The 18,065-nt window shown below is 46.4% G+C and overlaps 1 pseudogene; it reads right to left on the bottom strand.

The window, feature by feature from the left end:
- Positions 1-13,856: 13,856 nt before the first annotated feature.
- On the bottom strand, positions 13,857-17,097 carry LOC124657381 (annotated as a pseudogene).
- Positions 17,098-18,065: the final 968 nt, after the last annotated feature.

The following is an 18,065-nucleotide window of genomic DNA, read 5'->3' as shown; positions in this document are numbered from 1 at the left end:
GATCATCAAAGTAAACAGTTCTAAGGATAATATGAAGTCATCAAGGCATATGAAGAGGAGATTGAAATCTGTCAGGAAAATGAGAAACTCCGGAGTTATTGCGTTGGATTATATCCAAACGTCTAGAAACTTGGCAGATCCTTTCACAAAGGGTATATCACGAAATGTGATAGAGAATGCATCGAGGGAGATGGGCTTGAGATCCACATTATGAGTTGCCTACAGTGGTAGCCCACTCTATGTGATCGGAGATCCCGTGAACTACAGTTGGGATGTTAGTTAGCTGGGAGGCCGGAGAGTATCCCTATACTAGATTTACCCTCTCCATGAAGATGCAATACTCTCCTGGTCTGCATGGAAGGTTGATATTTATCTTAATGTGTTCTAAGTGGCTTATTCAAGCAAAGATGTTGTCATGCAGAACATCCTCTGAAGAACACACTTATATGAGTCTGATTGTTAAACGTCTCAATCTATGAGAGTTGGGTGCTCTCTAATAAAATCATGAAAGACTCTGGATTATAACGTATATGTAGGATAACGTAGCATAGAAAACAAAAATTTTCCTACCGCGAACACGCAATCCAAGCCAAGATGCAATCTAGAAGACGGTAGCAACGAGGGGGTATCGAGTCTCACCCTTGAAGAGATTCCAAAGCCTACAAGATGAGGCTCTTGTTGCTGCGGTAGACGTTCACTTGCCGCTTGCCAAAGCGCGTAGAAGATCTTGATCACGATCGGTTCCGGCGCCACGAACGGGCAGCACCTCCGTACTCGGTCACACGTTCGGTTGTTGATGAAGACGACGTCCACCTCCCCGTTCCGAGCGGGCAGCGGAAGTAGTAGCTCCTCTTGAATCCGACAGCACGACGGCGTGGTGTCGGTGGTGGTGGAGAAGTCCGGCGGAGCTTCGCTAAGCGTGCGGGAAGTGGAGGAGCGAGGCGGCTAGGGTTTGGGGAGAGGGGGCGCCGGCCACTATAGGGGTGCGGCCACCTTGGTGGTGTTTGAGGTGGCCGGCCCCCTCCCCCTTGTCCCTCATTATATAGGTGGAACCCCAAGAGGTGGTGTCCAAGTCTTCGAATAAGACCCGAACCAAATCCTTCCATAGGAGGGGGCAATCCTAGCCCAACTAGGACTCCCACCCAAAGGTGGGATTCCCACCTCCCATGTGGGGGTGGCCGGCCCCTAAGGGGAGTCCACTTGGGACTCCTCCCCCACTAGGGTTGGCCGGCCATGGGGGGTGGAGTCCCTTGTGGACTCCACCTTCCTTGGTGGTTTCTTCCGGACTTTTCTAGAACCTTCTAGAACCTTCCATAGAACCTTCCGCGACATTTTATTCACATAAAATGACATCCTATATATGAATCTTATTCTCCGGACCATTCCGGACTCCTCGTGATGTCCGGGATCACATCCGGGACTCCGAACAAATATTCCAACTTCATTCCATATTCAAGAACTACCATTTCAACATCCAACTTTAAGTGTGTCACCCTACGGTTCGAGAACTATGCGGACATGGTTGAGTACTCACTCCGACCAATAACCAATAGCGGGATCCGGAGATCCATAATGGCTCCCACATATTCAACGATGACTTTAGTGATCGAATGAACCATTCACATACATTACCAATTCCCTTTGTCTCGCGATATTTTACTTGTCCGAGGTTTGATCTTCGGTATCACTCTATACCTTGTTCAACCTCGTCTCCTGACAAGTACTCTTTTACTCGTACCGTGGTATGTGGTCTCTTATGAACTCATTCATATGCTTGCAAGACATTAGACGACATTCCACCGAGAGGGCCCGGAGTATATCTATCCGTCATCGGGATGGACAAATCCCACTATTGATCCATATGCCTCAACTCATACTTTCCGGATACTTAATCCCACCTTTATAGCCACCCATTTACGCAGTGGTGTTTGGTGTAATCAAAGTACCTTTCCGGTATAAGTGATTTACATGATCTCATGGTCATAAGGACTAGGTAACTATGTATCGAAAGCTTATAGCAAATAACTTAATGACGAGATCTTATGCTACGCTTAATTGGGTGTGTCCATTACATCATTCATATAATGATATAACCTTGTTATTAATAACATCCAATGTTCATGATTATGAAACTAATCATCCATTAATCAACAAGCTAGTTTAAGAGGCATACTAGGGACTTCTTGTTGTCTACATATCACACATGTACTAATGTTTCGGTTAATACAATTCTAGCATGATATATAAACATTTATCATAAACATAAAGATATAAATAATAACCACTTTATTATTGCCTCTAGGGCATATCTCCTTCAGTCTCCCACTTGCACTAGAGTCAATAATCTAGATTACATAGTAATATACCTAACACCCATGGCATTCGGTGTTGGTCATGCTTTGCCCTAGGGAGAGCTTTAGTCAACGGATCTGCTACATTCGGATCGGTGTGTACTTTGCAAATCTTTACTTCTCCATCTTCGATGTACTCGCGAATCGAGTGGTAACGCAGCTTGATATGCTTCAGCCTCTTGTGTGACCTTGGTTCTTGTGCATTGGCGATGGCACCCATGTTATCACAATAAATGATTAATGGGTCCAATGCACTAGGAACCACACCGAGCTCTACAATGAACCTCTTCATCCATACCGCTTCGATGAAGCCTCCGAAGCCGCTATGTACTCCGATTCCGTTGAAGACTTCGCCACCGTGCACTGCTTCGAGCTTGCCCAGCTTACTGCAGCACCATTCAATATAAACACGTACCCAGATTGTGACTTAGAGTCATCAGGATCAGTGTTCCAACTTGCATCGGTGTAACCGTTTACAACGAGCTCTTGGTCACCTCCATAACAAAGAAACATATCCTTAGTTCTTTTCAAGTACTTCAGGATATTCTTGACCGCTGTCCAGTTGTTCCATTCCTGGATCACTTTGATATCTCGCTAGTCAAACTAACGAGCATGTGCTATATCCGGTCTAGTACATAGCATGGCATACATGATAGATCCTACTCGCCGAGGCATAGGGGATATTATTCATCCTTTCACTTTCTTCCGCCGTAGCCGGTCCTTGAGTCTTACTCAATACCTTGCCTGGTAACATAGGTAAGAACCCTTTCTTACTTTCGTCCATTCTAAATTTCTTTAGAATCTTGTCCAGAATATGTACTCTGTGATAGCCCTATTAGGCGTCTTGATCTATCTCTATAAATCTTGATGCCTAATATATATGATGCTTCACCAAGGTCTTTCATTGAAAAACTATTATTCAAATAACCCTTAACACTCGCTTAATAGTTCTATATCATTCCCGATCAATAATATGTCATCTACATATAATATCAGGAATGCTACGGAGCTCCCACTCACTTTCTTGTAAATACGGGCCTCTCCATGACATCGTATAAACCCGAAGTCTTTGATCACCTTATCAAAGCGTCGGTTCCAACTTCTTGATGCTTGCTTCAATCCATAGATTGAACGCTGAAGTTTGCATACTTTGTCAGCATTTTTAGGATCGACAAAACCTTTGGGTTGTACCATATACAACTCTTCCTCAATGTCTCCATTAAGGAATGCCGTTTTGACATCCATCTGCCAAATCTCATAATCGAAAAATGCAGCTATTGCTAACAAAATCCTCACGGATTTTAGCTTCGCTACCGGTGAGAAAGTCTCATCGTAGTCAACTCCTTGAATTTGTCGGAAACCCTTTGCGACAAGTCGAGCTTTATAGACAGTAATATTACCATCAGCATCTGTTTTTCTCTTGAAGATCCATTTATTCTCGACAGCCTTTCGGCTCTCAGGTAATTCTACCAAAGTCCATACTTTGTTATCATACATGGATCCCATTTCGGATTTCATGGCTTCTTGCCATTTGTTGGAATCTGGGCTCATCATCGCTTCTTCATACGTCGCAGGGTCCTCATCATTGTTATCCACAATCATGACATTTAGACAAGGATCAAACCAATCAGGAGTGGTACGTTCCCTTGTCGATCTGCGAGGTTCGATAGTTTCCTCGTTCGAAGTTTCATGATCATTATCATTTGCTTCCTCTCATTGCCGGTGTAGGCGGTACAGGTACAACTTCCGGTACTCGCGCTACTCGATCAACGAGTATAGATTCATCAATCTCATCGAGTTCTACTTTTCTTCCAGATCACTTCTTTAGTGAGAAATTCTTTCTCAAGAAAGGTTCCGTTCTTAGCAACAAAGATTTTGCCTTCGGATCTGTGATAGAAAGTGTACCCTATAGTTTCCTTAGGGTATCCTATGAAGACGCATTTCTCCGCTTTGGGTTCTAGCTTGTCCGGTTGTAACTTTTTTACATAGGCTTCGCAAACCCCAAACTTTCAGGAACGACAGCTTAGGTTTCTTATTAAACCATAATTCATACGGTGTCGTTTCTACGGATTTTGATGGTGCTCTATTTAAAGTGAATGCGGCTGTCTCTAATGCATAACTCCAAAAGATAACGGCAAATCAGTAAGAGACGTCATAGAACGAACCATATCTAAGAGAGTTCGATTACGACGTTCGGACACACCGTTTCGTTGTGGTGTTCGGTGTCAATTGTGAAAGTATTCCGCATTTCTTTAAATGCATGCCAAACTCATAACTCAGATATTCACCTCCACGATCAGATCGTAGAAATTTAATCTTCTTGTTACGTTGATTTTCTACTTCACTTTGGAATTCCTTAAACTTCTCGAAAGTTTCGGATTTATGTTTCATGAAATAGATATACCCATATCTACTCGGATCATCTCGTGAAGGTTAGAACATAACGATAACCACCGCGCGATGCTACGCTCATTGGTCCGCACACATCGGTATGTATGATTTCCAATAAGTCGGTAGCTCGCTCCATCATACCGTAAAATGGAGTCTTAGTCATTTTTCCCATCGGACATGCTTCGCATCTATCAAGTGACTCAAAGTCAAGTGATTCTAGTAATCCATCGATATGGAGTTTCTTCATGCGTTTCACTCCAATATGACCAAGACGACGAGTGCCACATATAAGTAGAATTATCATTCAATTTAATTCGCTTAGCATCAATGTTATGTATATGCGTATCACTACTATCGAGATCTAACAGAAATAAGCCATTCTTTTGTGGTGCTCGACCATAAAAGATATTATTCATAAAAATAGAACAACCATTATTCTCGGACTTGAATGAATAACCGTCTTGCATTAAACAAGATCCGGATATAATGTTCATGCTCAACGCAGTACATAATAACAATTATTTAGGCTTAAAACTAATCCCGAAGGTAGATGTAGAGGAAGTGTGCCGATTGCGATCACATTGACCTTGGATCCGTTTCCAACGCGCATCGTCACTTCATCCTTCGAGCAGTTGTCGTTTATTCTTTAGTTCCTGTTTCGAGTTACAAATATGAGCAACCGAACCAGTATCAAATACCCAGGTACTAGAACGAGAACCAGTGAAATGAACATCTATAACATGTATATCATATATACCTTCTTTCTTCTTCTTGACAAGGCCGCTCTTCGGATCAGCCGGATACTTGGAGCAATTACGCTTCCGGTGTCCCTTCTCCTTGCGATAATAGCACTCAGCATCGGGCTTAGGGCCGTTCTTAGGTTTCACGGAGGCGTGGCAGCTTTCTTGCCACCCTTCTTGAATTTTCCCTTAGACTTGCCCTGTTTCTTGAAGCTGGTGGTCTTGTTGACCATCAACACTTGGTGCTCTTTCTTGATCTCAATCTCAGCAGCTTTTAGCATGCCAAAGAGTTCGAGTAACTCCTTGTTCATGTTCCGCATATTGTAGTTCATCACAAAGTTCTTGTAACTTGGTGGCGAGTGATTGAAGGACACGATTAATCCCCGATCTATTAGGAATCACTATTCCCAAGTCACCGAGTTTCTTCGCATGCCCGGTCATGGCGAGCATGTGCTCACTAACAGAGCTGCCTTCTTCCATCATACGAGCTGAAAAATTGTTTCGATGCTTCATAGCATTCCACGGCCGCATGAGTCTCAAAAATAGTCTTCAACTCTTTCATCAACTCATGAGGATCGTGGTGCTCAAAACGTTTTTGAAGATCGGATTCCAGACTGCATAAGATGGCACACCGAACTTGAGAGTACCGAGTTTTCCGAGTCGCGTAAACAGCTTTTACTTCATCGGTTTCAGTTTCTGCAGGAGGGTCACCTAGCGGTGCATCAAGCACATATTGCAGATTTTCGCCAGAGAGGAAGATCCTCACATGACGGAACCAGTCGGTGAAGTTGCTACCGTTGCTCTTAAGCTTTTCTTTCTCTAGGAACTGGTTAAAATTGATTGGGGACGCCATCTCTACAACATATATTTGCAATAGTTTAGACTAAGTTTATGACAAATTGAGTTCAAATTTTAATTCTACATAATTAAAAATCTAGATGAACTCCCACTCAAAACAATATCCCTCGCATTGTCTTAGTGATCACACGAACCAAATCCACCGCACCTAAACCCGATCATCACGAGAAAAGGTGTGATTTCATTGGCGAACACTCAAAGTGTTCATCATATCAACCATATGATTCATGCTCTACCTTTCGGTATCATGTGTTCCGAGACCATGTCTGTACATGCTAGGCTCGTCAAGGCCACCTTAGTATCTGCATGTGCAAAAGCTGTCTTGCACCCGTTGTATGTACTTATTGAATCTATCACACCCGATCATCACGAGATGCTTCGAAACGACAAGACTTGATAACGGTGCTACTAAGGATGAACACTTTATTATCTTGAGATTTTAGTGAGGGATCATCTTATAATGCTACGTCGCGATCTAAGCAAAATAAGATGCATAAAAGGATTAACATCACATGCGGTTCATATGTGATATGATATGGCCCTTTTGTCTTTGCGCCTTTGATCTTCATCTCCAAAGCACGGACATGATCTCCATCATCTTCGGGCATGAACTCCATCATCGTCGGCGAAGCACCAAGGTCAATGGCGCCGTCTTCATGATTGTCCTCCATGTAGCAACTATTACAACTACTTTGAAATACTACTCAACATGAAATTTAAAGACAACCATAAGGCTCCTGCCGGTTGCCACAATACAATAATGATCATCTCATACATATTCATCATCACATTATGGCCATATCACATCACCAAACCCTGCAAAAACAAGTTAGACGTTCTCTAATTTGGTTTGCATATTTTACGTGGTTTAGGGTTTTTCGATATAGATCTAATCTACCTACGAACATGAACCACAACGTTGATACTAATGTTGTCAATAGAAGAGTAAATTGAATCTTTACTATAGTAGGAGAGACAGACACCCGCAAAGCCTCTTATGCAATACAAGTTGCATGTCGAACGAGGAACAAGTCTCATGAACGCGGTCATGTAAAGTTAGTCCGAGCCGCTTCATCCCACTATGCCATAAAGATGCAAAGTACTCAACTAAAGATAACAAGAGCATCAACGCCCACAAACCATTGTGTTCTACTCGTGCAACCATCTATGCATAGACACGGCTGCGATACCACCGTAGGATAACGTAGCATAGAAAACAAAAATTTTCCTACCGCGAACACGCAATCCAAGCCAAGATGCAATCTAGAAGACGGTAGCAACGAGGGGGTATCGAGTCTCACCCTTGAAGAGATTCCAAAGCCTACAAGATGAGGCTCTTGTTGCTGCGGTAGACGTTCACTTGCCGCTTGCAAAAGCGCGTAGAAGATCTTGATCACGATCGGTTCCGGCGCCACGAACGGGCAGCACCTCCGTACTCGGTCACACGTTCGGTTGTTGATGAAGACGACGTCCACCTCCCCGTTCCGGCGGGCAGCGGAAGTAGTAGCTCCTCTTGAATCCGACAGCACGACGGCGTGGTGTCGGTGGTGGTGGAGAAGTCCGGCGGAGCTTCGCTAAGCGTGCGGGAAGTGGAGGAGCGAGGCGGCTAGGGTTTGGGGAGAGGGGGCGCCGGCCACTATAGGGGTGCGGCCACCTTGGTGGTGTTTGAGGTGGCCGGCCCCCTCCCCTTGTCCCTCATTATATAGGTGGAACCCCAAGAGGTGGTGTCCAAGTCTTCGAATAAGACCCGAACCAAATCCTTCCATAGGAGGGGGCAATCCTAGCCCAACTAGGACTCCCACCCAAAGGTGGGATTCCCACCTCCCATGTGGGGGGTGGCCGGCCCCTAAGGGGAGTCCACTTGGGACTCCTCCCCCACTAGGGTTGGCCAGGCCATGGGGGTGGAGTCCCTTGTGGACTCCACCTTCCTTGGTGGTTTCTTCCGGACTTTTCTAGAACCTTCTAGAACCTTCCATAGAACCTTCCGCGACATTTTATTCACATAAAATGACATCCTATATATGAATCTTATTCTCCGGACCATTCCGGGACTCCTCGTGATGTCCGGGATCACATCCGGGACTCCGAACAAATATTCCAACTTCATTCCATATTCAAGAACTACCATTTCAACATCCAACTTTAAGTGTGTCACCCTACGGTTCGAGAACTATGCGGACATGGTTGAGTACTCACTCCGACCAATAACCAATAGCGGGATATGGAGATCCATAATGGCTCCCACATATTCAACGATGACTTTAGTGATCGAATGAACCATTCACATACATTACCAATTCCCTTTGTCTCGCGATATTTTACTTGTCAGAGGTTTGATCTTCGGTATCACTCTATACCTTGTTCAACCTCGTCTCCTGACAAGTACTCTTTTACTCGTACCGTGGTATGTGGTCTCTTATGAACTCATTCATATGCTTGCAAGACATTAGACGACATTCCACCGAGAGGGCCCGAGTATATCTATCCAGTCATCGGGATGGACAAATCCCACTATTGATCCATATGCCTCAACTCATACTTTCCGGATACTTAATCCCACCTTTATAGCCACCCATTTACGCGGTGGTGTTTGGTGTAATCAAAGTACCTTTCCGGTATAAGTGATTTACATGATCTCATGGTCATAAGGACTAGGTAACTATGTATCGAAAGCTTATAGCAAATAACTTAATGACGAGATCTTATGCTACGCTTAATTGGGTGTGTCCATTACATCATTCATATAATGATATAACCTTGTTATTAATAACATCCAATGTTCATGATTATGAAACTAATCATCCATTAATCAACAAGCTAGTTTAAGAGGCATACTAGGGACTTCTTGTTGTCTACATATCACACATGTACTAATGTTTCGGTTAATACAATTCTAGCATGATATATAAACATTTATCATAAACATAAAGATATAAATAATAACCACTTTATTATTGCCTCTAGGGCATATCTCCTTCAGTATAAGCTCCACACCGCGAGGCTTCCTCGCGGCTGCCCTGTATCGGTCTAGACTTTGTGTGAAGCTAGTTCGCAGAAAACTTGTAGTTCAAGGCGTAGTCCACTATTCAAGTTACAAACTAGTGTAGTATGAAGTTCTTAGTGGAAGTTTAACTTAACAGTCTCCACCGTGCACCGGTATATAAAAAATGTTCCGGAATAATGGTATTAGATGTCCCAATGAGACTTTGTGGGGGATTGCTGGAATTTGGCCTTGGGCCTTAGCCCATGTCCCAATACAAATTCTGAAATTCTCTTTGCCCATGTGAGAATGGCAAGGGGTGGGACTAAAGTTTAGTCCCACATTACTAGTTGGGAGAGAGTTTGAGTGGTATATTAGGTTTGCTGTTCTAGTCCTTGTAAGTGAGTGAGAAGAGAGAGAGAGAGCCCTCGCGCACTCCTCCTCCGCTGCCGCTCGCCTCGCCTCGTCACGCACGTCACGACGCGCCACGGGTTCCGGTTTTTCTGGATCGTGGGCTGCACCCCACGACCTTTCCGAACCGCACTATATAAGCGCAGACACGAACCCTAGCATGTACGACACACCATATGCAACCGCCTCTTTCCAGTACATTGCGCTGCTGCCTTCGTCTTCCTCATCCCGTCCTTCCGTGCACCGAGCGACTGGACAGTAGGCCTCCGGAACCCTGCCCCTCGTAGACCTGTACGGGTGAGGGGCAATCAGGTTTTTGGAGAGCGCTTACGCGCAACTACTGACAACACGACGCCGTCCGATGAGGAGTTCTCGAACGATGACTTCTTCCCTGACATCGACAACCTCTTCGGCAACCTCAACATGGGCGACAACCAGGATCCTGTTGCGGCCGCCAACATCGCCGCTGCTGCTGCGGCGGCGGCCAACGCTGGACGGTATGGATTTATGTCCTCCTGGTTTCAGATCTTGCTAGAGTTTCTAGTACTGCTATTTGGAGTAGATGCGGTAGGTTTACCTTGTCTAGATGCTATCTGTTGATCTACTATGTTGATCTGCATGATTAATTCATCTGCTATTTATGTAGTTATAATTTATCAAGTATTAGTTCGTATTAATTCATACGATAACTTGCTTATATATTCAACAAATACACGTGAATCTAGACAATTTTAATAGAACATTTATTTCCGCGCATCATGATTTAATACTGGTAAATAGATGCCATGAAACCTATGCGTATGTACCCCTGAGATTAGAAAAGGATGCAACAATAATACTCACAGGAAATGTATTGCAGTGCATTTTCTCAGGGCTTCGTTACCAATTCCTAACAGAGCCCTCTGATACTTAGGGCGGTAGAGAATTGCACAATTGTGCAATTCCTTGTTATGATGCTTTGCTTAGTTAGGGCATCTCCAGCGGCGCGAGGCAAACGGACGCTGAGCGACCGTTTTCGTCCGCCGTTACCGGAAATGTATGGGTCCTGCTCCAGCGGGGCGACGCGAAGTGAGCGGGCAGTCCGCGGAGATGCAAACCTAGCCCAAATATCCGCCAGGTTTGCGTCTCCACGGTCGCGCCGAGCGTCCTCCATTTGTTACCCGGTCCCGCAAGTCAGGAACAGCGAAATCGACCGCTTCGATTTGCTTCTTTTTCCCCTTTTTTGCTGCCCTAGTGCGACGCCACCACCCCAACCCCACCCGCTGTCGTCCCGCCGCAGCGCCGCAGTACTCGCCGTCGGCTCCGTTGTCGCCGCACGGGAGATCAGGATCGTACTCGGGGTTTGCTCCGGCGCGTACCTGCCGGCTGTTTTGGGGCCAAACGTTGCCGGTTGCGCCGCCCTTCCGCGCCGCCCACGACATGTTCGGTCAATTGCGTCGGTAGGTTTCTTCTCCTTTTTTCGACGCTATTTGTGCGCGGTCATTGATCAACAGTTTGTACCCACGCAGATGGACATGAGGCATATGGTGGAGAAGTTCCACGCGGAGGTCGTTGACTCCTCTTCAAACGAGGAGTCCGATCAGTCGACGCAGACATTGGCAACTACAGCGGCCTCCATGATCCACGAGTTCACCTCAAACCCGGGGCCGGTGCACCGGGGCTATGTGAAGGGGCGCTCCAAAAACCTGCCGCGTAACGGAGTGGCAGGGCAGGCCCGCCTCCACAAGGACTACTTCCACCTCACCAATCTGGTGTTCCCGGAAAAAGTGTTCCGGCGCCGGTACAGGATGTCAAGGGACCTGTTCTTGGTCATTCTACGCGGCGTCAGAAACTACGATCCCTACTTCCAATGCAGGCCCGATGCAACAGGTGCGCTAGGCTTCACCTCCTACCAAAAATGCTCCGCGGCTATTAGCATGCTCTCATATGGAATGGTTGCGGATATATTCGATGAGTATCTTCGAATGGGTGAGAGCACCTGCCTTGAGGCCATGTACAGGTTTTGCTGAGCCGTGATTGCCGTGTTCGAACAGTATTATTGTAGGGAGCCAACTGTTGAGGATACAAGGCGGCTCCTGTCTATCAACGAGTCTAGAGGGTTCCCAGGAATGATTGGCAGCATAGATTGCATGCACTGGGAGTGGAAAAATTGTCCATTTGGATGGCAGGATCAGTACATCGGGCATGAGGAGGGACGGACTGTCATTGTTGAAGCTGTCATATCTCAAGATTTATGGATTTATCATTCATTCTTGGGCATGGCCGGTTCCAACAATGACATCAATGTGTTGCACCGATCACCAGTTTTCAACAGGCTCATGCAAGGCAAAGCTCCTCGGGTGAGCTACGAGATCAATGGAAATGAATACGACAAGCCATATTATCTTGCTGATGGCATCTACCCTGACTGGGCCACACTGGTGAAGACTGTCCGTAATCCAAACTCCAAGAAGACGAGGAGGTTTGCCAAGATGCAAGAGGCTTGCAGGAAAGATGTGGAGCGCGGATTTGGTGTGCTCCAAGCTCGGTGGGCAATTGTCCGTCACCCGGCAAGAACATGGTCGCTGAAGATCATGCATGAGGTGATGACATGCTGCATGATCATGCACAACATGATCGTTGAGAACGAGCGTCCTGATGGCCGCAATAAGAACCACTGGGAATTCCAAGGTGAGCTGACTGCGCCACTTTCTGGAGCTTTATCTTGGGAGGACTATCTACATATGAATGTAGAAGTCACTAACGAGAACATCTGCAAACAGCTGCACACGGATCTAATTGAGCATCAGTGGACATTGGCTGGCCATGAAGATCATGCCTAGAGGAATACTATCTTCTTATTTTCATGTAGACTTTTCAAAATTTGATGTAATAACTATGACTTCGTTGAATTCTTTATTTTGTTGTTTGGAAACTTCATAATTGACGTCCAAAATGCGTCGCCCCGTTGAAAATGCCCTGATATGGTCTACTACAGTAGTTAGCATCTCAGGCATGGCCTACTGGCGTACTACTCCTGCTATCTCATGTTGAGCTGAGACCCCAGAAAATATCTCGCACGTACAATTATTGAGGCCCCACGGGAAATATCTGAGAGCCTAATCCAGCCTGTGTCTCCCTTTTCAAAATGCAACTCGGTTCTGCAACTGATCAATATAATAAGCCCATCCATATATATCCACACAGACAAGATCTTGGATATTTGGATATTGTCCATGCTTTCTACTCTTTTGCTGACGCAAACCTGAGTCTTTTGTGTTATACACGTCCAGAGGAAAACTAAACACTTATTGATCAGGTTCCCAGCTGCAAAGAAATATAATACCCTCCCCGTCCAAAAAAAAATGTCTTAGATTTTTCTAAATTTGAGTATATCTAAAATTCCTTTTATCACCTTCACCCTGTGGAAACATCTAAGAGCAAGAATTGGTCCAAGTGAAAGAGTTTTTTTTTTCTTGAAGCAAGGTAAAAGATTTTCCATTTTCATTAACACAAAAGAAAATTTTAGATCAGGTTTAGCCTCAGACAAATCCTAGGCATTACACGACAGACTACTCTCTTGGGATTACATTACTCAAATATTTGGCCCCAGCCAAGCACCACACTCTGGTCTCATATTTTACCTTATTGATTAATTACAACGTTTGCCTTAGATGCATGGTTCCTAAAAGAGTATGAAATTGACGTTACTCTTTGGACATTGTTGTATCGGTGTCTCTTGGTCTCGGGTGAGTATATATCGGGATACAAAACTTGACTTGAAGGGAAGAAGCCTCCTAGAGATAATACCCACTCTATTTCAGCATACATCACAATACCAAATGCATATACTATGAAAATATATTCCATAGTGGTTCTAATAAGAGTGATATGATATTTTAGTTGTTGGTTTTTTCCATATAATTAGTCAAACTTTATAGAATGCATTGCATTGGCATCCAATAAACGAAACAATATTATCTACTACTCCAAGTAGTGAGTGAGAGCGTCTGACAGGATACAGACAGGCTCCGAACAGATTTTGAGGCAGCAAACAGGCTCTTTGAGTAATTCGGTGTGTTGCTTTTCATCTCAATGCTTGCAACACACTATATGCTAATTAATCATGCGAGCTCACTTGATCATTCAGTAAGTGGAAGTACTGCTTAACCTCCTTTTCTTGCACGATTTACTTGATTCCGCATCCACTTTCGCCTCGTAGTCAGAAAAGTTCTGATCAGAGACCTCTGCAGGGAGAAAAAAATGGCATCAGATAACATAGGTACGTTCAGACAGACAGCATCTTGGAGCTTACACACACTTGATTTTGAATTGTTCATGCATCTTCCATAAAATCAGCTAGTGTTGAAAACATATGATACACCGGAAGTTGAATGAGGTAACTGAGATAGCTACCTGTATTATTATCATGGAAAAGTTTTTCTCCATTGCAAGCTCCCAATTCCCTTTCATGCAACAACGGACTCCTCCCATGGATAGTCCATATACCAGACTCGTGATCACCCACTGCGGTTTTTGCTACATCACTTCTTGCATTGCTGCTGCTGCTGCAGTCACGCATCCACGGGTTTGCAGGCAGGAGGCATTCGCCCGTTACTGGAGCATGAACATTGGTCCTCTGCGATTTGAGTTTCCCCCACACTCCACCGCGGATGATTTTCAAGCCATGGGCACTTGAATCTTTCTGATTTACTTTGTAGCCATAGAGTTTTTTTTAGATAAAAGGCACTCAAGTGCCCGACTTTGAATTAACAAAGCCCCGAACGGCGAGAACGATACAAAGTGCTGAACCCAGCTTACAGAACGACACCACACACCCACACAAACTACCAAAGAAGCTACGACCGGAAGCGCGACCAACAAGCTCAGCCAAAGCGCCTACAAGACTCGGAGAAGAGCTGGAGTCTACAGTGTCGGGCCGGAGCTCACCCGAGAGCGAGCCATTTTCACGCGCGCCTCAACAACACTCCTCCGACGCAGGAACGCCACCGGAAGCCGACCACCACCGGGGACCAAGACGCGTTGCTCACAAACCGAGAAGCAGCACCAAGGGAGCTCGACAAGGGAAGGGCACGGAGAAAGCCTTGCCGAAGATCGCCGAAGAATCACCCCCGTCACAACCTTCGGAGAGCCTCGTGCTGTGGGCTCCAAGACGGTGTCTTCAAGAAGAGCACGACACCGGAGTGCCGCCACCGCCCGATCCGAGGATCTTGGGTTTTCACCCGGAGGAAGAAGAGGGACGGAGATTGGCCTCACGGCGCCTTCAGCAAGGGAACGCCGTCCGCGGACGCCGCCACCGTGGCCCGAAGGCAAAGGTTTCCCTTTGGCAAAATCACAGCCATCTACACCCCACAACATTCAACTCGCCGACTACCACGCCGCCCTCACGGCCGTGGTCTCGGCCAGCACCAGAGTCATTGGCTCGCCCGCCGACCAACATGACTCCCACCTTCCAGGGCCGCCGCCCCGGCGTCCCAGCCCAGAGAACAGCCGAACAGAGAGCAACGCTGCGAGAGCACTACACGCCGACGCAGGAACTCGACCACGACCACTGCGCCACCACCTCGGCAGGGGCAAGATCCACGACCAGAGCAGCAACCTACTGCCCCCATGGCTGTCAGGTGCCCTCCAACTCTGGAGCAACGGACGGGGGCTCGATTGGGCCCGGGGCCCCTGCCCCGGCCCGCACGAGGACGGCCAGATCTGGAGCCGCCATGCCAACCACCGCCACAGGGAACATCCGCGCCGCCGGCTCGTCGCAGCGTCGTCTCCGGCCAAGCCCAGCCGCATCAGGCCCCGCAAACCCAGCCCTCGGCCAAGTTGCCTCGAGGACGCGCCGCCCGCCGCCGCCCCACGCGGAGGAACCGCTGAAGCTGCCACGAGCACGCCCAAGGACCACCGCGAAGCCGCCACGCCGCCGGGGAACGGCCGCGCCGCCGCGCCCTACGCCAGCGCTGCGCCCTCGCCGACCGCGCCAACCCGCGCCGCCGCCACCTCGCGAGGGGAGAGAAGGCCCCGGCGACGCCCTCGGGCGGCGGCGAGGGGGAGGGGAGGGGCGCTGGGGGCGAGAGGAGCTGCGCCGCCGGGAGCTCCCAGGCCGCTCGCGGGAGCGGCTCTAGGGTTTTTTTCCCATCTCCATCGTTATTGTAGCCATAGAGTTGATCGATGAAAGAGGCTTCCATGGATCTTATATAAAGCGTGTGCCTCCCATCTGTTCAGCCCGCCGGCATCACGTTCACAATCAAGTTACCCTTTAAAAGAACAGCAAGATAATAATATTTTTATTTCAAGGGTGTAGGAATTTGCTAACAACATGAAACAAAGCAGGGATCCAAATGCATGTCTAAAGGCTAACTAGTATCGTTTCCAATGAACTTATAACTTTGTATATGCACATAATCAGCAGGAGCAGTGAAGCACGATGTTTTGAAAATACCTCCTCTTCCTTTTTAAGAACGGCATGACGGTTTCAGAGAAACAACTTTGGTGTTTCTCTCTTTATTTTTTTGTTCTGAACTTTTGGACTCAAAAAAAAAAGAAGGGTTACGTACCCTGCCAAAGAACAAGACACTAATCAGTTTAGTATGTCAAGGCCTCAAGGGTACAGGAATATGATAGCAGCATGAAGTAGAGCAGGGGCCCAAAATTCATGCTGGGAGGAACACAAGTTTAATTTCCATAAGACCATACCGGCTTGTGCTTCCATAGACACCCAAATTTCAAAACAGTGTAAACCCCCGAAGAGGTATCTTCCTGAGTGAAACAGCAATCGGTTTTGAGATTTGGGGATCTATGGAAGCATAAGCCTATAGTTATATATATGCACATAAGGAGCAGGAGCAGCATATTCTGAAGATACCTCTTTTTGAGCAATGGCACGAGGGTATATATTTCAGAGAAACAGCACACTTGGGTGCTCCTTTCTTTGTTTTTTTCTGTTACGAACAAGATTTATTTGTTTTGGACTTGAAAAGAAAAAGGTTAACGTGCCCTGCCAAAGAACAAGACAGTAATCGGTTTATTATGTCGTCAAGGCCTCAAGGGAACAAAAATATGATAGCAACATCTATGTATGCAAATAATTTCGGACTTGGAAAAAATAAAAGGAGTTTTATGTCCGCAACAAGAGATTGACCATGAATCTGCCGAATGTGTAACTGTTAGTAAATGGAGAAAGCATATCATTAGGAAGCGAAGCATGAAACCAATGAGCAGCAAGAACAAAAATGAAAATAAACAAGGACGACGTGCCTGCAAGAGGCGTTGTTGTTACCTGAGGAATGCGGGTGGCCGGTGGCTCTGCCTTAAGCGGTCCATCCACAGACGCTTCCCTCATCTGATACTCTTCGCAGTCCCCGGTGATCATCAGACACAGAGAAGGATCGACCAAAGGAGGCAGAAACACCCAAGGCTAATATGTGGAGCTCGGAGAGGTACTAGGAAGGAGGTGGGATGGTTCTGTGGGAGCTCGGAGAAGATGATATATGGACCTCCAACAACCGGAAAACAGGAAGAAGACGCGCGCCACGGAGCCAAGGGAGGAGACCCAGCAACATAGTATTTCGCAGGATATATTCAGGACCCTTACACGGATTGATCACTTGAGGACGTCGCCGTGGGAGGCTATGGGATTCGGCCGGGGCCGAACATGGGAGAGAGAGAGAAAGAGAGGCAATTGGACGGAAGGAAGCAGGGCAGGTGCCGCCTTTTTGATCTTGAAACGAAGAAATCTGGCCCTGTTATCTCTTGCTTTCTGGCATGTAAAGAGCAATAGGTTTGCTCTTAGATTGTTTTTTGTCCTCGGGCTACTTGTATCCATATGAGCCCCGCAGACCAAGATGGCACGCATGTGTAACCAGAAATAGAGAAACAACCCAAGATGAAATGCGAGCATGTTCTAGAATGCACTGAAATGAAATGCATTCCCTATTATTCTTTATCAACCAATACACTAGTACTCCACCAATTCAAGCCTCTCATAATATCTTCTATTCTGATGCTCTGTTCAGCTATGCGAAGGAAACCCTCAAGCTCAAGTATCTTCCAGAAATCCATCATGCAGGACAGCCATTACCTTCCCAAAACTGATGTAACCTACTAGCATCTCGGGCATGACCTACTATACCAGCCTACTACTACCAATACCTCCTGTAGGGAGCGCAGCAAATATCTCACTTACTGAGGCCCCGTCATCTATCTCGGGAGAAGGTTATCTCAGGGCTTGTCTCTGTGCCTCCTTTTTGTAACTGCAACTTGGTGTTGCAACTGCCAAATATCATAAATCCCATTTGCTTACAAGATTTAGATGCTAGGATATTACATGATTTCATCTCC

This window comes from Lolium rigidum, chromosome 1 (assembly GCF_022539505.1).
Source record: "Lolium rigidum isolate FL_2022 chromosome 1, APGP_CSIRO_Lrig_0.1, whole genome shotgun sequence".
Taxonomy (NCBI): Eukaryota; Viridiplantae; Streptophyta; class Magnoliopsida; order Poales; family Poaceae; genus Lolium; species Lolium rigidum.
This window is presented reverse-complemented; position numbering and strand designations above follow the sequence as displayed.